Source organism: Squalius cephalus, assembly GCF_949319135.1.
Source record: "Squalius cephalus genome assembly, chromosome: 24".
Taxonomy (NCBI): domain Eukaryota; kingdom Metazoa; phylum Chordata; class Actinopteri; order Cypriniformes; family Leuciscidae; genus Squalius; species Squalius cephalus.
This window is the reverse complement of record NC_137145.1, coordinates 24,446,045-24,470,866: the sequence shown is the minus strand read 5'-3', so window position 1 is coordinate 24,470,866 and position 24,822 is coordinate 24,446,045. Positions and strand designations below refer to the sequence as shown.

Genomic DNA, 24,822 nt, shown 5'->3' with positions numbered 1-24,822 from the left:
ACACCGTGTTATCCTCTTTTTAAAATTTGCACCCTGTTGACTTCAATGGGGCAATATTTAAACCTGCTTTTAGCCTCTTAACATCCTTGATGTGTCATTACAAGTGCACAGGTCATGTGAGTGATTCCTTCAGAGTGAACGCGGGTCAATCTGACTGCAGTAGATGTGAAAGATATGAATAAAAATGATGTTTATTCGGCCAGCGCTCATACCTGTATTTACATCCTGTTTTCGGTCGAAGTCCATAGTAATCGATTGTCGAGTTCACGCGCATGATCATAGGTACTAAACCAATGCGCGTGAACTCGACAAACTCGACAGGTATGAGCGCTGGCTAAATAAATATCATTTTTATTCATATCTTTCACATCTACTGCAGTCAGATTCACTCGTGTTCACTCAGAAGGAATCACTCACATGACCTGTGCACTTGTGCACTGTGACACATCAAGGATGTTAAGAGGCTAAAAGCAGGTTTAAACATTGCCCCATTGAAGTCAACAGGGTGCAAATTTTAAAAAGAGGATAACACGGTGTAGGCAACACCGATTTTTGTCGTTGTTCTCTGTATTGACAGCACTCCAAATGTACAAAAAATTAGCTCAATGTTAAAATTGACCGGAGTTCTCCTTTAAGCTGATGTGATCATCAAACATTCAACAGCATTTAAATCAAAACTGCCTACCGTTAACAATTGAAATGTCGACCTACAAAGAGGAAATGACTGTGAAGCTTTGTGGGTGTTGATGGATTCGATCTATGTTCTATGACCCTTTCGACCCTTTCTATGTTTTGATCATTATTCAGAATGCAATCCGGACAACGTCTTTGACAAAAACAAGATTTTCTCAGTTTTTTAAGAGCTAAATTGGGTTCATTATTGGACACTAAATTACTGGTTGACAAATACAAACATAAATGGTATTTCTATAATGGCATGCAGTGCTACCTCCACACCAATAGGGGGCAGTATAAAGTCCACGAACACCCAACAAAAAAAACACTATCCACCTTTTTCCTAAGCCCCATGTAGCTTTTCCGATTTATTTAATTCCAAAAACTGGGTACAATGAGATGACATGATCCACGTTCAATACCACGTCACATTAAAATACCAAGCGTTAACGTTATTCTGAAAATAGAAGAGGACATTTTACAGCTCATTCAGTCACACTGACAGATGATGATTATTTGTAGTGCAACATTATGATTTGAAATGATTTGTTTCAGTCTTTTCTGAGAGGAACTTTTCAAACCGAAAGTGCCTCCAATAATCTAAAAAGCAGTAAACTCTTTAGGGAAAAGGTTAATAAAAATTAGCTTTAAAAGTACATTTAAACCAATTTGAAATGGAAAAGATTACAGAAACATACAATATAAATGTGATATTATTCTTTTTACTTCTTCGTAATGAATGAAAGATGAAAATCATAGTGTTTAACAAAACAAAATGTATTTTATTTTTTATTTTATCTTTTTGTTTATTCACCATCTTTAACTCTGAAAGGATATCCCTCTACTGGTCAAGGTCTTTGAGGAAAGTGCTGTCACAATTTTTTCTCTACTGATTCTTTCCACTCAATCTCCAACTAGCTGAGACGAGACTTTACAACATTTAATTGTCCTTCAGATTCGAGCTCCAAACACAATAAAGACGAGAACGTGACAAAGTCTCCACAATAAGGAGCAAACAAAGATATTGCCCTCGCTAATGGAATTGTTTCCATTACTCAGTCGGGCAATAAAAAGCCATTTTCCTTCTCAGGTCCCGAGCCTGCTGCAAATTACAGCCGTACACATCACAAACAAGCTGTGCCATTATTACTTATGTCTTTCGGGAGTCCCAAGAAGACAGCAGAGGTGAAACTATCAAGATCTTCTTCACTGTTCAAACACAGATATGAAATGTTTCATCATTTTCTCAGATCGCAGAAGGCAGTGGCAATCTGCGATATTAAAATGTTCATTAAACTAACGAGCCACCGCTGAAACAACAGGTCCAGCATGTCATAATGAAGCGGACAGTCAACCAGGCATGACAAGAGTCATAGTTATGAAAAACATGATTTTCTTGCTCTTTTCAGTTCAATGGGTCTCAATCACTAACTGTGTGTATGCACACTGACTGAGTGAAATCTGCATATCAATGTTTGGTAACACTTTACAATAAGGTTTATTTTTTTAACATTGGTTAACGTATTAACTAACATGAACTAACAATGAGCAATACATTTGGTACAGTATTTATTAATCTTTGTCAATGTTAGTTGATAAAAATCATTGTTTGTTCATGTCAGCTCATGGTGCATTAACTAATGTTAACAAATACAACCTTTGATTTTGATATTGTATTAGTAAATGTTGAAATTAATATTAACTGAGATTAATTAATGCTATACAAGTATGGTTAATTCTTAGTTCATGTTAACTAAGGTTGTTAACTAATTAACCTTATTGTAAAGTGTTACCGAATGTTTTTACCAACAAATCATGATTCATCAATAACCTTTGTACTAACATTTACTCTAAATTTACACAAAAGAAAAACCCTACTGAAATCACATACGCAAAAATAACACTCTGGGTGGCCTTATAAATGTGTTAAGATTCAATTCAGCGATATTTCATTTGTATAATATATATTTCATTATACGGTAAATGAGAAAGAAAAGTTATAGTCCGAGCTGCGAGGTTCCTCTGCATTAAAACGTGTGTATATACAGCTGATAATGTCAGGTCTGTAATCTGGGTCTGTATTAAAGTCACCATAAAATCAAAATTGACCTTTTTTTATGGAATATTGCAGGGGTTATTATTTTTGTATAAATAATTTATCAGTGCACATCATTCTTTTTTTTTAAATTCATGCGCCTCGTAATCTTGAATCAGAATAACTTCACTTCCCTCTTGCAGCTCGTCTCTGATGACGTGGGCGGGGCAACCTGTCACTCACATGAGATCAACCAATAGCAAACCAGAACCATCTAATCAATTCCCCACGGACTAAATCAAGCCCCGCCCTACACTTGTTCTTGTTCCAGAAGCCGTTTCACTCGGATATACTTCACAATATGAAGGAAACTTCCCATTTCATGCCAACTTTACATTTATTGAGCTTGAAGTGGTTTTGAGGATGGCACACTTGGCATTGCTCGAGGATCTTGCTGCACATTCTCTCAGCAAGAGCAAGTCTTTTTTAAAGAGTGTCATATGTTCGCTGAGAATGAACAATGAAGAAACTTTGTGTGGAAAGCCATTATATGGAAAAGGTTTGGGAGTGATGTATGAAAATTACTAATTTACATTATTACAGACTGATAATGTGTCCTTACTCCCAGATGTTGCCTAAAGGCATCCAATCAGATTAGAGCTTACCAGATGCATCACATTTTTGTGTGCAATATGCATCAAGCCGTCAGCGAATGGGCGGTGGGTGGTCGAAGGCTGAGAATACTTGATGTATGACAGAACTAGTAGTTGTTTCTATTTATAAAATGAGGTTGGCCAATCAAAACAGAGCTTATTTACATATGGAGATCTTAAAGGTGCAGCATCAAAAACAACCAAAGGGTGGGAAATGGTCATGAAAAACTGACTTTTGCTGTTTCAAGAAACTTCAATAACATTATAAGAGGATTTATAATGTTAAAAAATGTTTAAAAAAATTACAATATGGTATTTTTAACAAGTTCTGCACACTTTAAAATGAATTCCTTCTTCACTAACTTTCTGTACAACAAAAAGCCTACCAGAGGGACACATCAATCCAGTGCATTAAATTAGACCCAAGGACAGTAAAATGAGTGACTTGACAATGGGTGAAAAGTTTTGGTAGCTGAGCAGGAATATATGTGACACTGTCAAAGCATGCCTTGCTTTTCAGTAGACCAAATATAGCAGGAAATCTGACATGTTCATATGTGAATTCAGAGCTACTGACATGTATCATGACACTTAATTCTCTAGCTTTCCAGTGTCATTCTTAGTCATCAGCTAAAAATAACCAAACATAACCATGTAACATTGACAGAATGCTCTCTATACTGAATGGTCATATCTCTTCTAGTGAAAAACATGGCTTCGATTCTGCCAAGACATTTATTAGGTACCACTTTATTAGGTACACACATCACCGAGAAGCATTACAGATAGATTTAACGATTAAATAATTTAACGATTCCTGTTCCGTGTCTGATTCCTCTTAATGATTCGGGTTCATTATTGGTTTCATTATTCAGCATTGATTGTGGTACATTTAAAAAATTTACCATATTTAACAAAATACATTTAAAACAATATGTAAAATATCTCAACAAACTTGTTTTTGTTTTTTTTAATGAAGGCTGCATAACTGCAAGCCATAACTGGCTTTAACTATATATTAAGCAACAATATTAAACAATAAACACTAAACATTTTTTTAAATACTACTGACAAACAGTGTTGGGGAAGGTTACTTTTAAAAGTAATGCATTACAATATTGCGTTACTCCCTAAAAAAAGTAACTAATTGTATTGCAAAATGTATTTAACTACACACCGCCATATAAACAACCAGTCAGTAAAAACACTGATTTAAGTCTCACAATCAGCTGTAAACTGTATGCGTTTGATTCACTAAAAAGAATGTGTTCGGGAATCAGCCTGTTTTGTGCTGTAGTTTCAGTGGCAGTGTTCCTCCACATGAACATCATCGGAATTGAACGTCACTCAGTTCTGGAATTTGCTCCCAGAAAAGGTTATGCCAAATTCTGGCCCTTTCTTAAGCATGTTGCTGTAAAACTAGCCTCATCACACCAGGAAATGTTTTCCAATGCTCTTCTACAGACAGGAGTGGGCCCTGCTGTGGTCTGCAGACTATCCACCTCGAGGTTTGACATGTCGCGCATTCAGAGATGCTCTTCTCCATTGCACTGTAGCAACGTGGTTATTTCAGTTGCTGTCACCTTCCTGTCAGCTTGAACCAGTCTGGCCATTCTCCTCTGACCACTCTCAATAACAAGCCAGTTTTGCCCACAGAGCTGCCACTATTCTCTGTAATCACTAGAGACTGTTGTGCATGAAAATCCCTGGAGATTGGCACTTTCTGAGATCCTCAGACCTCCCAGCCAAGCAATCATTCCATGGTCAAAGTCACTGCAAAAAAACTGCACATCCAACCCCAACGTCTTTAGGTTTTTCTATAAAATCTGATTTTAACAAACTCAATATAAATATGAAGTTTGAAATCCAATTAAAATCAGATATTTTTACACTGTCTCAATCCAAAATTATTTGAGATTGAGACAGTTTATTTCATTACTTGAGATGTGTCCAAATTGAAGTGACACTAATTTTGCGCTCTCTCTCTCTCTCTCTCTCTCTCTCTCTCTCTCTCTCTCTCTCTCTCTCTCTCTCCTCACAAAGCAAACTTTGACCATCTTATTAATTTGCAGATGACTTTCAGGATTGCTGAATTACTTTGCGGGTGCAACTGATTCTCTTTGCATTGAGACTGCCCTTTACTAAACTCTTATTCATATCAAACCATTTTGATGATGAGATCTGGTAATCGTATTGTAGAAAATAAGCTTGCACTCCAATAAATCATTTTAAAATATCATGGCTTTAAAGTTATCTCCTATCGTTTCATGTGTAATCGTGATGGAATTCTACATCTGATCTTCGAGAGATGTGCACATCCTCGGAGAATCAATTCAGGTCTATATTCAAAAGAAGACAGTAATGGATTTCAAAACCACCTGAAGAACAGAGGTTGTGTCACAAGTTTTAGAAGTAAAAGTTAAAGGGGAATTCATTTTTCCAATGTTACTTTTTCCAATCTAATGTGCAGAGAGAGAGGGAGGCTGGCTTCCGGAAGAACCTACACACTGGTGCTTCTTGCTCTGTTTGTTATCTAACATATTGATTTCAGGCTCAAACAACTGCATGAGACTGAGGTGGCACTCCCTGTCTGAACAAGTGTTTGAGAAAGCTGAGTGAAGTCATTAATTAACTACATTTGTTGCCACTGGTGGTAGAGCTGCAAAATCAATCTTTAAAAGATTGTGATCTCGATTCAAACACCCGCACAATCTCATTCCTAAATCACGACGATTCGCCTGCGTCTACTAAACCTTTCACAAAATCATACCGTAATATTCAGATCTGTGTTGGTATGAAACAGCTTCACAAACAGTCTTTTCAACCACAGTTTCATTATGTCTGTGTTACAAATATTCATATTATCACAGTAAAGGGATGAAAGTTTATAGCTTGGATATAAGCACTAATGTCCATGAAAGCGATCAAAACAGAGCAAATCACCTTTTGAAAATAACTTGGCGCTTCAAATAACGATTGTATCAATGACATCGTTACACCAGTAGGTGGCGGCAAATGACTTAAAAATGCATGTCATTGAATCATTCCTTCAAGAGATTCCTTTAAAAACATTGATTCATCCAGTAATGAAACAAGCGAAGTATTTATGAGTGAGTCGTTGAATCATTCATTAACCTGTTAAGCCTCACCAGTGCGTCGGCGCACTGAAGCGGTTTTTTTTATATATAGCTCAAAGTCACTATCAGATTTAATGTTATACTTCGACAAACTATACATCATTAAAAAGATATAAGACTCAAGTTTCAGTATTTGACCACTATTGTATTCTGAGAAACTCATAGCGACAGTTATTTCTTAATTTGTGTCAGGAGTTATGAAATGAAAAAATGAGTCGATACCTTTAATATGAATTATGCGCGTCAGATGCTTCCATTCATAAAAAACTCCCGTGCTGTCGTCATGACAGCGATACACAAAACAACGTCCCTCAGGGCTTTAGCTCAAAAATGTGCAGACTTGGAGAAATATTGATATATTCTCATAGATTCACATCATATTTCTATAGACAGGAATAATATTTATTGAATTTATACCAAATGCGTCGATGTAATCATTATGAGCGCTTGCATACTCTGATACTGTGTTTTCAATCCATACCAACAGCCTGAGGGCGCTATTATGCACAATAATAGTCCATATATAGAACATGAAGAAGAGCCATGATCATGTGACATTCCAGGACGTCACTGATACACACAAAGCTACAGAGTTCGCGCTGTAAAATGCAGATACAGATGTTTTGAAGATAATAAACATGATTGCAATGATATTTGAGTTACCTGTGTTTTTCAAGACATGCCAGGTATTTTCATAATAATAGATTATATTTATAATGTAATGCTAATCTATATAGACTATCATTGTGCAGAACAGTATACAATAGTATATTTTCTGTCTGATTTTTTTATCTGAAGCCAAATTAGATCACAGAAGATTATTTAAAACACTCATCTTGCGTTTTAAAGTAAGTTTGGAGCACAAACATGGTTTTAATCTCATAAATTGTCGTGTATTGATGGTGTGCTAAGCTAACATGCTAGCTAGCCCTAGGTGCACCTGCAACCTAGAAGTTATACTTTTATGTTTTTTTGAATGCTTACTGAAAGTTTCTTTACTCAAGAATGTTCTTTATTCTTTATTTAAAATGTGAGGTGAACTTTGAGAAAAGAAATTAGGGACTCAAACCCTATGAATAGCATGTGAATAGCCAGTCGTTAGTAACTATAATGCAGACAAAAGAAATGCATATTTCGAGCCATAACCAGGCTGGAGAGGTGTGAATGTGTGCAGGGGGAGACTGAGACTGAATGGGGCTCGTTTGCACCACAAAACAATAGAGACAATAAGACTGAATGGATGACTTAGAAGACGACTAAACATCAGCAGCATTTTAGTGTCAAATCAAAATAAAGTAATTTGACATGGTCTTGAAAAACATGTAACTAAATACAGAGTTTTGGACTTATTATCTTCAGATTTTAAACATAAAATGTTTAGACATGTGGCTTTAGCTGTAGTGCATTTCTAGATTGCTCCAGTGCCAACTTCAATTTTATTTTCATGAGGATGTTTCATTAAAATTAATTTCTAATAACTTTACAAAACTTTGAAGCTATTTATAACAATTTTTGTCATTATGACAATAATTAATTCTACATTTACAATAAACTGCCAGGTGTCAGCTTTCAAATGAGACCATACTTGTGCTTTTAGTACAAAGGGTTCATGAACTGTATCTGTTTCAGTTTGGGTATGTCATTTCTGGGGATTTTTCAAAAGTGGGGTTGCAGCTTAACAGGTTAAAATCCTTCAATATATTTTTATTTAAATAATTCATTCAAATTAATTCAACGTTTTAAAGTGTAAGTTGCAGGTTAACCACCACAGCCAATTAATGTGTAAATTAAAGTGCTCTGTATGTATATATTTAATTATTTCTGTCTTAAAATGCGTTAAAATAACATTTATTGGGGTTTCTTCAAAGGTAGCGTGTTTTTTCAGTAACTGGTGATGACGTCACAAGAGGAACTCGCAACCCATACTCCGCTAGATTCCTACTGTATTATGGCTATTTGGAGAACGACTAAGGATGTGGGAAATCATCAAATTCTTTATGGACCACAGCCCTACAATTTTTAACCGGTCAGACGTGAGAGAGGGGAGGAAATTGCCAGGACCCATGGCACTCAAAGAGTTATTAATGCTTGGTGTGAGGAGAATTAGTGGAGGGTTGGCTAGGTGTCGGCGAGTAAAGTTAGCTACGTTAGAGCTAGTCTAGGCTAGCCTGGTGCAAACTTAACCCGGATAATATAAGGGAACAAGCCAGTCTTTTCAAAAGTTTGCCGTCATGTAGAACAGCAAGGAGGGACAACGACTGAAGACATTATTTACTTAACTTACATGGTGTCAGTCCAAATCAGAGCTGTAGAGATGCACACACTGCACACAGGCACCACTCGCTAGTCTCATCGACGCCTCAAACGTCATGTAATACACTTCCTCAATCCACGCTATTTCTCACGATTTAATTAGCGATGTTTATTGTCAGAAAAGAAAAAGAGAGATCAATGTCCCCATCACTGTTTGTGTGGGCTATCAGCAGTGGAGAGTGTGTGCTGCCGTGAGGTGAACGCGTTTTGGAGTTTAGTGGAACAGCTCGACCTGCGACCGGCTGATCTGACGAGCCTGAACCCGTTTGTTTTGCGAATAGTTTATTCTCATTTCAGGCAGGATCACGGTCCCTTTGAAGTCAGCACACACGAGTATGTTTACAATTGAGTTATTTTATCCATAATTTTTTTATCAAATAAAACATACAACCAACTTTTCTGAAGTTATGTAAGGCATCTATTTACAGTCTATGATCTATAGCTGCTAGCGTACGGTAACTCTACTAGTGAGTTCCTCTTATGACGTCACGCCCCATCTAGTGGAAGGGAGCGGGAGCGGTTAAAACCACTGTTAAAAGTGCCAACTTTTCATATTATATCAGCATTTTGGTATAAAAAACAATGGTGGGCGGTTCTTATCTTTATGTTTAATAAACACATTGTATTATCTTCGTGAAAAATTTAACCTGCAATTTACACTTTAAATAGACTAAATCAATTCAGATTTTGTCAGAACCTCTAGTAAAGGTCAGGCCAGTGTGTTATTTTGTTTAGTTGTCTCGTCTTTTTAGAATCGTGGGAGAATCGTGATCTCTATTCGAAACAAACAAAAAATCGTGATTCTCACCCAGACAGCAAGCCAACATTGAATAAGCATTGTTTTTCCATCTGAATCATCATTATGGTTGATGTTGAAATTTCAATGCAAAATAAATGTTGAATCACCATTACCATATCGATGAAAACCTGATGTTATTAATGTTGATGGCAACAATATTGGAACAACATTGATCTACAGTTATCTTTATGATTGATTAAGCATTGATATTTGGTTTACCGGGCGATCGCTGAATGTGTTGAAAAGTCATTGATTTATAGTTGACCGGGAAACGACGCTGTTGTTGAAGAGTCATCGGCATATAGTTGACCGGGAAATATGATTGAAAATGCATCGATATATAGTTGACCGGGAAATATGATTGAAAATCCATCGATTTTTGGTTGAACGGGAGAGCAACACCAACGTACTGCACCGGACACAGCTCATTTCTGGACCTTGGCACAAGCGTACAGGTAAGCTTGCTTAATGTTCGATATGAATGAATTGTAGGCTACCAAATCAAATACTGTTAGGTTGATCGTTAACATGATGGTTAATGTAGTAACCGACGCAGTGCTGCAGTCACTGAAATAGATTTTTGTTTTACCAATGTGTTAAAATCTGCCAAACGTAGGCTACTTTGTGGTTCTCTTCTAGGTTATAAAGTTAGCAAAACCTCATTGGTCCAGTCTATTTTTGTGACAGCTAGCTCAAAATACATGTCTGTACCCATTGCTAGTGTCGTGAAATCTATTAACACAGCACCGCTATTTCTTCTGACCGCCGGAGAACACCAGCGGAACCAACGCTAGCATAGTGCTCCATCTAGCGCTACCCACAGCAGTGACCGCGGCGGGCCAGAATTACACAGAAGATGTAAGTTACCTTTACTTCATTCAATGGAGAACTGTCTCGAGTTGTAACGTTAACTGGAAATACCGATTAGACTATCTCGTCGTAGCCTACAAATCCAAAATATGAATAATCCTCGAGCAGGGCTGCGATATGCGTGCGATACAGTTTTGTAACTCCATTGTGTTTGTTTTCAGAAATGATAGCAGTCGTTTTATAGTGCTTATGCGATATCACGATTTTTGATGATCTTCTGCACCTTTTCTAAGCGCGGGGAAGCGCGCGCGCCCTGATACAGCGCCTGACAACCAGGCCTGGCGTCAAGCCCCCCTTATGGAGGAATATGCATAAATCTCACCGCAAAAACAGGCTAATAATAAGGCTATGTCTTTAAAATTAACCTTATTATTAGCCTGTTTTTGCGGTGAGATGTATGCATATTCCTCCATGCACCCAGTATTTAAGCAGAAATTATGTGCAATTTAGTCAACCAGAAAAATCTTTTGTCTATGGCAACTCTAATCAATACATTTACTAATTAGTTATAAGTATCCAGTTATTTATATTTAATTTTTTGAGTTAACAATTAGTTCTGATTTAATAAAATAATAAACATGATTTTTTTTAGAGTCACTTGGCCTCATAAGATGTCACTGCAAGCTAATCCTTGCCTCCCTTTAATTCGAATACATCCATGAACATATTGGGCAGTGTGTATTATACACTGTGTGTATACACATATTGTGTACTGTGCTCGTGCCATATTCTGCTCCCAATCCTTGACGACAGCTTGATTGAACAAATCATTGACTAAATCACAGTAACATACTTTTACTTGTATTCTAGATGCCTTGACTCAACGTCTTACAACGGCAAACACCTATGACTTCGCTCAAGCTGTACAGAAGTGGCTGCGCTACGTCCCAGACCGAGCGGGAGCAGCTGGAAGACAGACGCAGCAGGAGTTAGCACGTTAAAAAAAAAAAAAAAAAAAAAAAAAATACAATAAAAATGATTGTTTAATTTTTAAAGAATGCGTGGGGTGTCATTTGTGCTAGTCTAGGTTATAGCCTAAAGGTATAGTTTCTATTTTCTATATTTTGCTAGCCCATCCTGGCTGTCGATAAAGCAGGATTATAGCCTAATAATAATGTTTTTAATATTATATTACCATTGAAGTTTTGTTGATATGCTGGGATTTCAACATTGTTTCAATATCCATTGTAATCGAAATACCATTGAAATTCTGTTGATCTCTAGGTATGATTTAAACGTTGTTTCAATGATAATAGAGGGTGCAACATGATGAAGAATCAACATCAGAGTTCGACGTTGATTCAATGACTTTGTCGTTGACAGCGGGATGTTGATTTAACATCGTTTCAATTACTATTTGCTATCTGGGCAGTCTATCCAGAATCGTGCAGCTCTAAGTTTGTGGGTCATGTCAAATTTCTAACTGCCCCATCCTTCAGTAAAGGCCTCTATGAAAAGCTGCGTTACATTGGGACAGGATCACAAAACAGATTACAAAATGTGTCACATTAATGCTTAAAGTGTAAGTTGCAGGTTAACCACAACAGCCAATTAATGTGTAAATTAAAGTGCTCTATATGTATATATTTAATTATTTCTGTCTTAAAATGCGTTAAAATAACATTTATTGGGGTTTCTTCAAAGGTAGCGTGTTTTTTCAGTAACTGGGTGATGACGTCATAAGAGGAACTCGCAACCCATACTCTGCTAGATTCCTACTGTATTATGGCTATTTGGAGAACGACTGAGGATGTGGGAAACCATCAAATTCTTTATGGACCACAGCCCTACAATTTTTAACCGGTCAGGCGTGAGAGAGGGCAGCCATGGCACTCAAAGAGTTATTAATGCTTGGTGTGAGGAGAATGAGTGGAGGGTTGGCTAGGTGTCGGCGAGTAAAGTTAGCTACGTTAGAGCTAGTCTAGCCTGGTGCAAACTTAACCCGGATAATATAACGGAACAAGCAAGTCTTTTCAAAATATTGCCGTCATGTAGAATAGCAAGGAGGGACAACGACTGAAGACATTATTTACTTACAGTAAGTCAGTCCAAATCAGAGCTGTAGAGATGCACACACTGCACAGGCATCAATCTCATCGACGCCTCAAACGTCATGTAACGTTAATACCCTTCCTCACTCCACGCGTTATCAATTTCTCACGATTTAATTAGCGATGTTTATTGTCAGAAAAGAAAAAGAGAGATCGATGTCCCCATCACTGTGTTTGTGTGGGCTATCAGCAGTGGAGAGTGTGTGCTGCCGTGAGGTGAACGCGTTTAGTTTAGTGGACAGCTCGACCTGCGACCGGCTGATCTGACGAGCCTGAACCCGTTTGTTTTGCGAATAGCTTATTCTCATTTCAGGCAGGATCACGGTCCCCTTGAAGTCAGCACACACGAGTATGTTTACAATGGAGTTATTTTATCCATATTTTTTTTTTATCAAATAAAACATACAACCAACTTTTCTGAAGTTATGTAAGGCATCTATTTACAGTCTATGATCTATAGCTGCTAGCGTACGGTAACTCTACTAGTGAGTTCCTCTTATGACGTCACGCCCCATCTAGTGGAAGGGAGCGGGAGCGGTTAAAACCACTGTTAAAAGTGCCAACTTTTCATATTATATCAGCATTTTGGTATAAAAAACAATGGTGGGCGGTTCTTATCTTTATATTTAATAAACACATTGCATTACTTCGTAAAAAATTTAACCTGCAACTTACACTTTAAGATCAGACTGAAATGATCAGATATCTTGTTTACTGTTAAACAATAAAACGTATGTGGTTTATTTCTAACGTCGGGATCTGTCGTAAGAATCTGCAGAGTGGACGGATCTACACAAACGTTAAGTAGTTAATATTGGTTCTCTTGCTTATTTTGGTCCTGACCACATAAAAAAAAAAAAAATCCATTTGGTCGTGGTTCGTTTAGCATTTACACTGTAGTTTTTTACCCCGAAGTAAAAAAAAAAAAGCTTTTATGATGTATATTTGGGGATGCAACTTACTGAACTTCCAAAACAATGCTGTGTTCTGGACTAAATGTGCTCGTTGTATGTGCGTAGCAACATATGATGGTATTTTGAGCAGCTGAGAACTCGTGAAGAGCTTATACCAGGGGTCTCCAACCTTTTTTCATTTGAGAGCTACTTTTTAAAAATGAAAGTGGCCGAGAGCTACTCATGTTATACAATACTTAAATATCTTAAATAATGTCTCATAACTCTCATATTAAGAGCTATCCAAACTGTTTTAGATTTTAAAGGAGTGTCTTGCAACATGCTATCTACTAACATGTAGCCTACAAGTTCAAATAGTTTTGACTTTTTTTTTTTTAAATGAAAAGATAAACCTCACATATTTCAGCCTTTATCAAAAAAGAAAACTTACTGACATTTACAATCCACATTAGCTTATCTTTTATAATTAATAGTAAAAATTCTGTCATATTTTCACATGGTCTGAACAATACAAATAAAAACAATAAAATGTAAATTCACTCTCCATCATTAGGTGGCGCCAAAATCCTCTTAGGCAAGTCGTGCCACTCGGCCGCCATCTTGGCAACGCCTCCGGGCAGCTATTTCGGACTAACAAGACCAGGTTCCTATCTAAATGAATGGGCAGAGAGTCAGAACTGCACTTTTACTGGTCACCGTGACATAAAAACTGCATGTATAGAAACAGCAGTAAAATATGATAAAAATCGCTGAAAAAGTTTGATGACTTTGCCCCAAAATAAGGTTTAAAACGCCTTTTTCCCCACAGGTTATACCTTTACTACGCATGCGCAAGGGTTCACGTTCACGACACCAAACTTCATTTACGTCTCTATCCAGAATGCCGGTGTTGTGCCAAGCACTTAAACAATTATATGTATTTAAATGTCTGAAACCTAAAATAAACATTATGTGGTTAAAACACTGAACAGTTGTGATTGGCTTTCCAGCGGGAGGGGCGGGACATGTGCATACAACCGCCATCTTTGCCGTTACGGGTTTTCCTTATATAGTTGTATTGAGGATTGAGGAAGTGGCATGTCTCATATAAATTGTCTCTGGTGGCGCTTATGGAACAGCAGAAATAGAGCCGTTTCCCTGGTAACCTCTGTAAACACAGCAGCGCTGCTTATAAACAGTACTTTATAAGGCATTATACAGGGAAGATGAAAAGCAAATGCCATCGAAACTTTTCTAAAGACAGTTGGTTCATCCTTAGAGATGCACTCAAATAAATAATGAATTAATTAATACATTCTTTCAAAATATATTCTCTCAGCAATCTGTCTTCCATCATGTTTTCACACACAACGTGTTAAGAAAACAAGCTACTTCTGCAGCATAGTTTCCATAAATGCTCTTATTTCAGTGTGAGGGAACTTTTAGAAACTTCTAGTATGTTTTTATAGTACTTCTACATAGAGCATCAAAGATCAAGGGGAATTTGGTTCCTCATGAAATTCCTCCTCTAAAACCAAAGTTTCAGCCAACCTTCTTTCATGATTAGTGACAGATCATTGCAGTTCCCATGCTGATAGAGACACAAAAGACAGCAAAAGGTCCCAGCATGCTACTGTCTTTCAGCCCTGCCCGTTCCCCATGCCCTGTCAAAAAAAAAAGACAGAGTTTGAACACTTGCTTTCTGTTAGCAACAAATGGAAACTGGCCTTGCCTAGCAGGGTTCCTCTTCTTCTCTCAGGCTTGTGGATTTGCCAAGAGCTGGAATCAAAAAATGTAGCTTTCCTGAGGATGAGCTGTCTGTTGAGCGTCTTTATTCTGGTATGGTAGGCAGTGTAGCCAGAGTTCACAGAGTTGCGGTCATGACTTGAGGTAAGATCAAAAGAAAACGGAGGGGATTCAATATCAATGGGACGTCAAAAAAAAAAAAAAGAAAGCCAAGTGTGAAAAATAGGCTTCAGGAGTCTGGCCTTATTACTTGCAAATAAATTATTGAGATTGTGAGGGAATTTTAAACTAGTCAAAGCTGTGGAAGATCCGAAGACTTCCCAGATGTCTACAGATGTCAAGTGCATGTGGACAAGCAAGGCGAAGGTCAAACTGGTGTCCAGACATAAGGTCACACAATCATGAAAAGAGAGTGGCCAACATCCATTTATTCATAAGCATTGCACAGCCTCAGATGCCTTCACTGACAAAGACCCTAAAAGCTGCCAATAGGAAATGCTACAAAAAGCACTTCTGGAAGAATTAGTCAAGTCATTGCCATTATGCGGTCCAACTTGAACTTAGAATTACATCACAAATATATGTATTTTTAAGAAAAATGTATATTATATACCAGACTTTCAGAAATATGCTCTTGTCAAGCTCAAACATTTAAACTTATTAATTATAACTTGATCAGTTAAACAACTGCAAGAACGGAGCTGAACAGTGTGGAAATAAAGAGCTAATCATTGAGTTATTGGCATTGGCTTACATGAGAATGTCAACTATTTGGATGTTTTTAACCATCTGTTGAAGGTTTCATATCATCGTGCCAATTTCTGCATTTATATCAAAGGGTTGAAAGTTTTAAAGTGAGACGAATTAAATAATAATTCTTATTGATGATTGTTGCTGCTGTTTTCCCGCCAAATTATGTCACTTCCTGTAGGATGATGCCATTGTACACTTGTGTTACAGTAGGTAACGGGATATTATAAAAGACTAACAGGATAAGAGTTCATTACAAATTAAAAAAATATTATTCATATTAATAATAAACATTATTAATAATATTCTCAAGCAAACATTTTCCCCCAACAATATGAACAAACGGTAATAAATTACACGTTTTTAATGTTAGAAAAGCTGGGAAATTATTTAAAATGTAACTCATATGCTCACTTAATTGTAGCATTGTGATAAAAGAAAACAAAGCTTTTGATTTTAAAAATTGTGAGATTAATAGGCATTGAACCAACAATATTTTATTATTATTTACATAATAGTATTTACTGTATATTACATTGAATTTACTCTTTTCTTAATATTTTTAGTTTTCATTTTTATTTTAGTCTAGGTTATAGTTTTATACTTCGCACTTTTGTTATGCGAAAAATCATTGTTAGAATTTGTTTATTTTTCAATATTTATATTTATATATATATATATATATATATATATATATATATATATTTTTTTAGTAATTTTATTAAACTTATTTTATTTGAGCCATTTTATTATTTCTATTTTTTTCTATAATTTATTTTATTATATATTTATTGAAATAAAAAAACAAAAAAACATATACAGTGAGGAAAATAAGTATTTGAACACCCTGCTATTTTGCAAGTTCTCCCACTTGGAAGTCATGGAGGGGTCTGAAATTGTCATCGTAGGTGCATGTCCACTGTGAGAGACATAATCTAAAAAAAAAAAAAACAGAAATCACAATATATGATTTTTTAACTATTTATTTGTATGATACAGCTGCAAATAAGTATTTGAACACCTGTCTATCAGCTAGAATTCTGACCCTCAAAGACCTGTTAGTCTGCCTTTAAAATGTCCACCTCCACTCCATTTATTATCCTAAATTAGATGCACCTGTTTGAGGTCGTTAGCTGCATAAAGACACCTGTCCACCCCATACAATCAGTAAGAATCCAACTACTAACATGGCCAAGACCAAAGAGCTGTCCAAAGACACTAGAGACAAAATTGTACACCTCCACAAGGCTGGAAAGGGCTACGGGGAAATTGCCAAGCAGCTTGGTGAAAAAAGGTCCACTGTTGGAGCAATCATTAGAAAATGGAAGAAGCTAAACATGACTGTCAATCTCCCTCGGACTGGGGCTCCATGCAAGATCTCACCTCGTGGGGTCTCAATGATCCTAAGAAAGGTGAGAAATCAGCCCAGAACTACACGGGAGGAGCTGGTCAATGACCTGAAAAGAGCTGGGACCACCGTTTCCAGGGTTACTGTTGGTAATACACTAAGACGTCATGGTTTGAAATCATGCATGGCACGGAAGGTTCCCCTGCTTAAACCAGCACATGTCAAGGCCTGTCTTAAGTTTGCCAATGACCATTTGGATGATCCAGAGGAGTCATGGGAGAAAGTCATGTGGTCAGATGAGACCAAAATAGAACTTTTTGGTCATAATTCCACTAAACGTGTTTGTAGGAAGAAGAATGATGAGTACCATCCCAAGAACACCATCCCTACTGTGAAGCATGGGGGTGGTAGCATCATGCTTTGGGGGAGTTTTTCTGCACATGGGACAGGGTGACTGCACTGTATTAAGGAGAGGATGACCGGGGCCATGTATTGCGAGATTTTGGGGAACAACCTCCTTCCCTCAGTTAGAGCATTGAAGATGGGTCGAGGCTGGGTCTTCCAACATGACAATGACCCGAAGCACACAGCCAGGATAACCAAGGAGTGGCTCTGTAAGAAGCATATCAAGGTTCTGGCGTGGCCTAGCCAGTCTCCAGACCTAAACCCAATAGAGAATCTTTGGAGGGAGCTCAAACTCCGTGTTTCTCAGCGACAGCCCAGAAACCTGACTGATCTAGAGAAGATCTGTGTGGAGGAGAGGGCCAAAAATCCCTCCTGCAGTGTGTGCAAACCTGGTGAAAAACTACAGGAAACGTTTGACCTCTGTAATTGCAAACAAAGGCTACTGTACCAAATATTAACATTGATTTTCTCAGGTGTTCAAATACTTATTTGCAGCTGTATCATACAAATAAATAGTTAAAAAATCATACATTGTGATTTCTGTCTAAAGTTCTTGCCCAAAACTACAATTTGGAACAGACGTTGTGCCAATAGGCAAAAAGTCGAAGACCAGAAAGACGTCTGGAAAAATGCACCTCACACTCTCATCAGAGTAATGTGAGAACCGAGTGTAATTTGTCTTGTTTTGTATGCATGAGATGACTATCATCACAGACAGATTGTTGTTAGCCTCCGATATACAGCTTATTATACACCCAGAAGTATAAATCACCCAGACACCTAATTGTCAGACAATATTCTGTTTACTATAATTGAAATTCTCATTAGGTTCCATTCACAATGCGGGAATCATATTTTCATTTGGCAAAAGTTCTAATTTCAGAATGACACATACGCCATGAAAAGAAGAGCCAGAGAGCATTAGCGATTCACAGGACACCAGGCTAAAGCACAGGAACAGCATGGTGAATTTTGCCTCCAGCTGGCCAGCACATTTTCCCTGACCCCCCGCCGCCGAGACATGAGAGAGTAAATGGAGGCCCTGTCATCCGGAGCTGTTGCGGGATAATAGGAAATCCCAGGTCGGGGTGGGAAGCCCTGTGGCGCGAACGAGACGAGTCATCGCCATTTCCTCCAATGCGCTCGTGACAACAAAAGATTTCTCACCTAGAATAGGCAGCGAACCCAACCCGAATGGAATATATCCAGCATATTAGAATACAATGGAACGGCATTTAATGATAAGAATGGAACAAAATGAGCCGATGGAGGCTCTGAATTCAGCCGCTCCGGACACATTCGTGTGGGATTGGCTTGTTGAAATGTAATCAGAATAGGGAATATTATGGGTTTTTGGAAATGCACCGTGGTAATGCCATCGTGTTCTCTGAAGTAGCTTGGGATATCATCTAAATACCATAGTAGATGTACACTGCCCTTTTGAAAGAAGTCTCTTATAACAGTTATGTTTTGTTCTATTATCATGGTGTTTTGGATTCCCTGCCCTGTCAATCATCTTGTCACAGTTAAAATCCTCCACACTCAATTTAATTTACCGTTTCGGAGAGTAATATTTTAGCACATTAATCTCATGTAGAGTCTCTCCTCGTGTGTTTGCATAATGATGCATTTAAAAGACCAAAATTATCTGTACAAAAGTTCACAATGCAGTTGCAGATGAAATATATTGTGGACAACATTGAATAAATCTCTTTTCGTCAGGTTAGATTATTCTTCACTCAAACCCCTTTATCTAAACCGCTCTCCTTAACCATCAAACTCGCACATCCTCCATGTTTGTAGTCTTTAACACTTTATATTTGTGTTTGTAGTTCTAATCGAAACCTCGTCCAACACGCAATGGGTTGTGGGTAATTTTAGCCACTAGAGTGCGCACGGATCAGCATTTCAGATTCTAACCGGAAAAAGTAGACCATCCGGGTATCTTTGTAATACTCATTTCATAATACTACGATTTGGGACACACTAATTCTAATTTTGAATACTATTTAGGATGGATATTATGTGAATTGGGACGCAGTGTTTTTGTTCGTTGTGCACTTCACTACAGCCAACCATGACAACGTTCACCAAGTCTACATTCATTTAATCAAAAATACGGTAAATCTGTAATATTATGAAATATTTTTACAATTTAAAATAATAAAATAATGATTTATTCCTGTGATCAAAGCTGAATTGTCAGTGTCACATGATCCTTCAGAAATCATTCTGATATGATGAACTGATGATCAAGAAACATTTCTGATTATTAATAATGTTGAAAAAAGTTGTGCAATGTAGTATTTTTTGTGAAAACCATGATCACCCCCCCCCCCATCAAAATATTTTGTGACATTATAAATGTCTTTACTGTTGCTTTGATCAAATAAAGAGTTATTGCTGAATAAAAGTATTAATTTCATTTTAAAAAACAACTGACCTAAAACTTTTGAATGGGTAGTGTATATGGTAATCATTCAATATAATGGTAAGGTCAAAGTACCATGGTATTATAAATTATTACTTTATCACATTTTGTGTGATCTGGAATTCTTGGCCATTTGGCCATTGCAACGCATGGATGCAACACAGTAATGAAAATTTAATTGTAATTAAAATAATGTTACAAAGCAAAAAAATCGAGAAGGTCTTAAAATAGGCCTGGTTTGCTTTATGCAAAATATTATTTCTTATTTATTAATTTTCTTTAGAATGTGAATGTGAGCTGGACATGTTTTTGTGAGGTTCACATATTAAAACTGCTTCACAATTGGTGCTATTATAATTCCATCACAGTCCTCACAATCTTCAGTAGGGCCTGAGCAGAGGGACTATAAAGAAGAGTCTCCAGCATTTACAGAAGAAAGCAAGGAGAAAGCAGTCCGGGATAAGGGGAATGCAGGATGCTTGACTGATGGAGTGCGCACTGGGAAATATATCTGACAGAATACATTCATGGTCACTTATTAGAGATTCTGAACGTCGTATAGGAGGCAAGTACTTCATATAAACCTAACCTTATAAATAAGGTATCTACAAATACATAACCTCAAGAACATGTCTTGAATTTTAGAATGAATAGTTAAAAATAGACTGAATTAAAAGGTAAAATAAACTGAAGTTATTAATTTTAATTAAAATAATTAGTGTAGTATCATATGAACTGTCCTGGACTACATAATGTTTACTAAATTATTTTTTGCTAAAATAATTTACAATCAATCAATCAATCAATCAATAAATAATATTAATTTTGTTAAAATATATTTACATTTAGATTAATGCATTTGGCAGGCACTTTTATCGAAAGTGGTAGACATCTACATTTTTAAAATGTATTTGTTTGATTTTCTGTCTCTGAGAATTGAACCCATGAGCTTGGTTTTGCTAACGCCATGCTCATACTCTACAAATTAAAGTTATTTTTAGTTACATTAATTAAAGTGGATAATAATAAACAAATATTAAAATATTTTTTTAATTAAATTAAAATGTGTTAAAATACATACAATTATTGTGAATATTTTTTTATTTAAATAATAATATATAATAAATGAATTATATATACAGTACAGGCCAAAAGTTTGGACACATTACTATTTTTAATGTTTTTGAAAGAAGTTTCTTCTGCTCATCAAGCCTGCATTTATTTGATCAAAAATACAGAAAAAAATTTAATATTGTGATATATTATTACAATTTAAAATAATTGGTTTTCAATTTATTATACTTTAAATTATCATTTATTTCGGTGATGCAAAGCTGAATTTTCAGGATCATTACTCCAGTCTTCAGTGTCACATGTGACATCCAGTCAATCACATGATCCTTTAGAAATCATTCTAATGTTCTGATTTATTATGAGTGTTGGAAACAGTTCTGCTGCCTAATATATTTGATGAATAAAAGGTTAAAAAGAACTGCATTTATTCAAAATATTTTTTTTTTTATATATATATATAAATCTTCTTTATTATCACTTTTTATCAATTTAACACATCCTTGCTGAATAAAATTATTGATTTATTTAAAAAAAAAATAAAGAAAAAAATTACTGACCCCAAATTACTGACCAGTAGTGTATATTGTTGTTATAAAAGATTTCTATTTTGAAAACATTTTTCGAAAACTTCTTTTTTTTTCTTTTCTTTTTTCTTTTTCTTTTTTTTTTATTCATCAAAGTATCCTAAAAAAGTATCACAGGTTATGAAAAAAATTTAAGCAGCAGAACTGTTTCCAACTTTGATAATGAATCATCATATTAGAATGATTTCTAAAGGATCATTTGATAGACTGGAGTAATGATCCTGAAAATTCAGCTTTGCATCACCGAAATAAATGATAATTTAAAGTATAATAAATTGAAAACCAATTATTTTAAATTGTAATAATATATCACAATATTACATTTTTTTTCTGTATTTTTGATCAAATAAATGCAGGCTTGATGAGCAGAAGAAACTTCTTTCAAAAACATTAAAAATAGTAATGTGTCCAAACTTTAGGCCTGTACTGTATATATGTAATTCATTAATTATAGTTCAAATAATTAAAATGTAATATAATATAAAGAACTGTCCTGAACTACATAATGTTTACTAAGCAAATTTACATGAATTAATTAATCATTCTGTTAACATACATTAAATTTGTTCATTTTAATGGCATTTTTTTTGCCAAATTGAATTTGTTTACAAAAATGATTTTACAAAAATATCTAATCTCTATGAATAATTTTGGTCAAATACATCATAGTTATGAACTTTAATCACTCTTTAAAGCGGGATAGGTCATGGACAACACAATGCATTCACAGGTATTTAAACAATGTGATGAACGAAACTATTTTAGCATGCTACAAATAACACATCGCTGTAAATCATATTTTCCACCCTCTACTCTCACCGTGAATGCATTCATGTTCTTTCCTCCCTCTTTTTCTTGATTACCTATGATTTAACCAAGTTCGGAGTTATGTCTGCCTCATTACGCTAATGAAAGCTTTTACTGGTTGCGCTTCATGCTCGGCTAGCAGAATGCGCTGAAGTGCGAGAGCAGGAATCGGGGTCTTCCCTGCTGATTCGGCATGCCATCAGCATCCTGTCCCGCACAATATAATGATCAGGGCCCAGGTGACACAGAGACACAGCCAGCATACTAGAGATCCAGCCGCGTATGCTAATGTTTCAACGCCCACTCGTCAAGCACGGCGCAGTGGGCATAAAAGTTTACAAGGGGGTGTTGCACACAAGAGAGAACGCAAACAAGAAAGGACAAGTTGCTGTGGTAGACAGTGATGGACAGGCCTAGACACAATCTGTGGACCTTTTCCACATTCTTCAATGTAGAAATCGGAGGAATTTCTGCAGAAATGATTTAAACATGGTAAAAACTGAGAATACTACATTACACAAGCTAAAAGCATGATCAAATTAGACAAAATATACTATAGAAAGAGGACATATACAATTTTTTTTGGTATGAATTTATGAATTTATTTAAAAATGCGTTTAAAATGCGATTCACATATACAGTACGAGCACTTTTCAGGGTGAATCCTTATTAAAGGGATAGTTCACCCCAAAAAAATGTATCATTAATTTACTCACCCTAAATCTATCGCAGGTGTTTAAGACTCTCTTCTTGCAGCCAAACACAATCTGAGTTATATTAAAAAATATCCTGGCTCTTCCGAGCTTTATAATGGGAGTGAATGGTAACTGAGATTTTGAAGGCCAAAAAGCGCATCCATCCATCATAAAAGTAACCCATACGGCTCCAGGGGGGTAATAAAGGCCTTCTGAAGCGAAGAGATGCTTTTTGTAAGAAAAACATCCATATTTCTAACTTTATAAACTATAATCACTGTCTTTCGGTATTGGCCGTACACGAGTCGAGTTCCGGCGGAAGAATAAACTCTGCAATTCGTGATTTCAATCATCATCCAGTAAAACCCCCACACAACAAATCTTTTTCTTGGATTTAGGCAATTAATGTGGGTCTGTTACGACCTGTGTTTAGCCTATTGTTTTCTATTGCTCTGTGTTCCTTTTCTCTTCCTTGTTTTCTCTGATTTCTAATTGGTTGTCCAATGATGGGGGTGTACGAAAGCCATTGGTTGTCCAGTCTTTATAAGGACGCTGCTGGCACTCATCGAGGAGCTCATTGTTGGTTCGGTCGCACGTGGGTTGAGAGCTCCGGAATCAAATTTGTATTGTATTGTGTGTATTAGAGACTTTAATTAGTTCAAGTGATTATCGACCGGAGTGATGCGTGCTGGGATTCCATTTCCACAACCCAACAATTATTTATTACGCCTCTTTAGTGTTTTTATATTCCCCTAGAGTCGGAGTAGCCTGGCTAACGTCAGACCTCTTTCTCATTGAGACGTGGTCTGAGAACCACATGTTAATTTTCTCGTATTTGAGGCGTTACGAATGTCTATCAAATGCGCCTGTACGTAGCTCATAGCCAATCGTTTTTAATTATACCAGATGACGTATGTAGAGCGACAGAAATTCAACGAGGAAGAAGACGAAACAAACTTGCGTTCTAAACCACTATCTAAGGCTGCATCGAAAGATAACTTCGCGTCTGCTGCCATGTTGGATCCATAGATATAAACAAACTGCTTCGGTGTGTCGCATAGACGTCGTCATCATCTTGCTGCTCCCTCCCCGTTCTGTGATTGGTCCCCTCGCTGAGGTGAAAATCTGGTCCATGGTATCCAGGCTGCCTAGCAGCGTGAATAAAATCGCGCTGCGCTCAAGGCAACATGGGGAAACCCAGTTGGGGCATAATAAGGTCATAGGCCTACTTTTCAGGTTGGAAAACCCGTAAATCCATATAAATATGAAAAACATCACATGCCTGAATATATTCGATTTTTTAGTCTTGCATCAATGCATTTATTTAAGTTGTGGTAACATGTCCCCTGAATTTCTTTTCAGAGTGTTGACACATCTTCAAATTGACCTCTACAGTTCAGATGGAGTATCACAATCTAATAATGTGACTCAAACTGATCAATATGGGCACGCATGTGCAATTCTCAAAGTCTACAAGCTGAAAAGTCCCCAAAACCCCTTTAAAACCACCAAACTCCACCATTCTGACCAGCTTGGTGGTCAACCAAGAACAGCAC

The 24,822-nt window shown here is 36.6% G+C and overlaps 1 protein-coding gene across 2 annotated transcripts in view; it reads right to left on the bottom strand.

Moving 5' to 3' along the window:
- galt (galactose-1-phosphate uridylyltransferase) overlaps positions 1-24,822 on the bottom strand; it is a 123,558-nt gene that overhangs the window by 61,273 nt on the left and 37,463 nt on the right. The gene's annotated exons all lie outside the window — the stretch shown is intronic.